General features: G+C 36.9%; 2 protein-coding genes across 2 annotated transcripts in view; both read left to right on the top strand.

The window, feature by feature from the left end:
• Window positions 1–2,500, top strand: part of LOC138051400 (tetratricopeptide repeat protein 28-like) — a 301,832-nt gene that overhangs the window by 768 nt on the left and 298,564 nt on the right. The window contains exons 3-4 of the mRNA XM_068897589.1: window positions 633–681; window positions 2,491–2,500. The exon at window positions 2,491–2,500 is cut by the window's right edge and continues 38 nt beyond it. The gene's annotated coding sequence lies outside the window, so the exon portion shown is untranslated. The remainder of the gene's footprint in view (window positions 1–632; window positions 682–2,490) is intronic.
• Window positions 1–2,500, top strand: part of LOC138051422 (uncharacterized) — a 253,692-nt gene that overhangs the window by 9,897 nt on the left and 241,295 nt on the right. The gene's annotated exons all lie outside the window — the stretch shown is intronic.

Genomic DNA, 2,500 nt, shown 5'->3' with positions numbered 1-2,500 from the left:
TCCGCTTCGATTCAAATTTGAGGGTGCCACAAAGCAAAATGACGATTGAGAAAGCATTCAATCAGTTTTAGCCATGACAAACTCTCTATGTCTACTCGCTTTAAAGTCTTACATAAAGCTAAGCAAGACCAGAGCCTCGTATAATGTATGCGTTCTCATTACAACTTTGACCCTTGCCGAGCGAAACCATGTATTTTTTGAGTTGTTCCAAGCAATGATGAACAGTCATCTCACCTCGATCCGTTCTCTTGAGAACTTTTCAGCTTTCCGCTTCAGTTCCACTCTTTTTGCATACTAGGCATAAATGATTTGTGTTATGAAAGTTAAAATGGATAACCACATTAAATCATCAAATTTTGCAGAGTCATTTCTTGTTGTCGAGGACCTGACTGTTACTCATTTCTTAATAACACGAACAAATAATAGTTTGTGTGATAAACCAGTTGTGACGAATTTTGCGTTACTTTTTGTTGTTTTCTCTTTACTCAGTTTGGATCAAGTTACTGACTATGTCAGAATTCCTGATGTGTTTATTTTATAAAGTGATCATGATCACCGTCACTCATGATCAGTTGCGAATGACGCACCCAAATGATCCACCAGTATTATTTATCCCTTAATTTTTTGTTCAGCCGGATTCATTATTCCTGCTCACAAGGTTTTAAAGAGGAACATTGCAAGGTATTTGGTAATATTGGTGCTTCAGAAACTATTTACTGCTAAATCCTGATAAATCCAAACTTATGGTGTTTGGTACCAGAAAAATGCTACCCAATCTTCAAGATATCACCCTATCTTTATTAGGGAAGGACTTATCGCCTAGTGAAACTGCAAAGGACCTGGGAATGTTATTGGACCCTCATTTATCCTACAACAATCACATTATTAAGACCGTTTCGTCATGCATGTCTTCTCTCGGGCAGATTAACCGCGTCAAACATGCATTCGACAGAAAGACCCTTTTGATAGTTATTAATGCCTTAGTTTTTAGCAAATTGTTTTATTGTTCGAACGTGTGGGCCAACTGCTCGAAGTTAAATATCGACAAACTACAATCGGTACAAAACTTTGCGTGTAGAATAGTAAGTGGAATTCGGAAATATGATCATGTTACGCCTGAACTGAAACGCCTTAAGTGGCTTCCAGTATCCAGTCAGCTTTACTACCGAAATACCATTTTGGCTTTTAAATGTATGAATTGTCGTGCCCCTGAATACCTGAGCACTATTTTCACCAAACGTTCTGATGTAAATAGTTATACAACCAGGAGTTCCCAATTTTTAAATATCCCTCTTTTTAAAACTGCCTCTGGACAGAGAACTCTTTATTACCGAACTGTTAGCATATGGAATTCCTTGGAATCTAATTTGAAACTTTGTAGCAACGAAATAATCTTTAAGAAGCGTTTAAGGAACAAACTGCTAAGGGATTTTTTAGGAAGTGATTGATATCGTGATAAGTAGTTATGTAATTGATAGTGATGATTGGTTATTTTAATCTTGTAAATAATTTAAATAATTATGTAAATTATTATTTTATAATTATTATTGTTCCTGAAAAGCCCCTTTGGGGAGGTTCAATAAAGTATGTGTGTAATATTAGCTTGCTGGGTGTAGTCAGATATTTGTCTGTCGTTGCAAGGTAATAAGTAACAATGAGCTTGAGGGGTCACGGTGCTAAATTATTTGTTTCTTGTGTGATCGAACTACAATGTATATACTGCCCTCCATTCTTTTCTTGCACATCGAGAAAGTAAGTAAGTAAATGATGTATCTTGAATTGTTTCTGAACAGAGAGGGTTTTTAGTTTTTGAATCCGTTTAGATTCAAAATCGAGGGTGTCACAATGCAAATGACGATGAAGAATGCATTCAATCAGTTTTAGCCATAACAAACCCTTAACCCTTTAATGCCCAAAAGTGACTTATAGATTTTACTCTTTCTAACTCCAGACGATTTTACTCGTCAAAGGGAGACCCCTTGGGCACTAAACGGTTAAAAAACTATCTCCCTTAACCCTTTAATGCCCAATAGTGACTTATAGATTTTACTCTGTCTAACGCCAGACGATTTTACTCGTCAAAGGGAGACCCCTTGGGCACTAAAGGGTTAATGTCTACTCGCTTTAAAGTCTTACTTAAAGCTAAGCAAGATCGGAGCCTCGTATAATGTACCCGTTCTCATTACGACTTTGAACTTCGCCGAACGAAACCATTACTTGAGTTTTTCGGAGCAATGGAACAGTCATCTCACCTCGATCAGTGTTCAAATTGGACTGCTTCACTGATCAGTTGCGCAGTTTGCTCGAGTATGAAATGACTTCTCCTTGCTGCTCCATTTGTTAGTTCTCTTGAGAACTTTCAGCTTTCCGCTCCAGTTCTACATTTTTAATGCATACTAGGCATAAGGGAATTTTGTTATGAAAGTTAAAAGTTTTTCTAGAAGATTCGATAATGCATGGATAACCACATTAAATCATCAAATTTTGCAGAGTCATTTCT

The sequence above is a fragment of the Montipora capricornis genome, chromosome 6 (genome assembly GCF_036669925.1).
Source record: "Montipora capricornis isolate CH-2021 chromosome 6, ASM3666992v2, whole genome shotgun sequence".
Taxonomy (NCBI): domain Eukaryota; kingdom Metazoa; phylum Cnidaria; class Anthozoa; order Scleractinia; family Acroporidae; genus Montipora; species Montipora capricornis.
The sequence above is the reverse complement of the archived record's forward strand: the minus strand, read 5'-3'. Positions and strand labels throughout refer to the sequence as shown.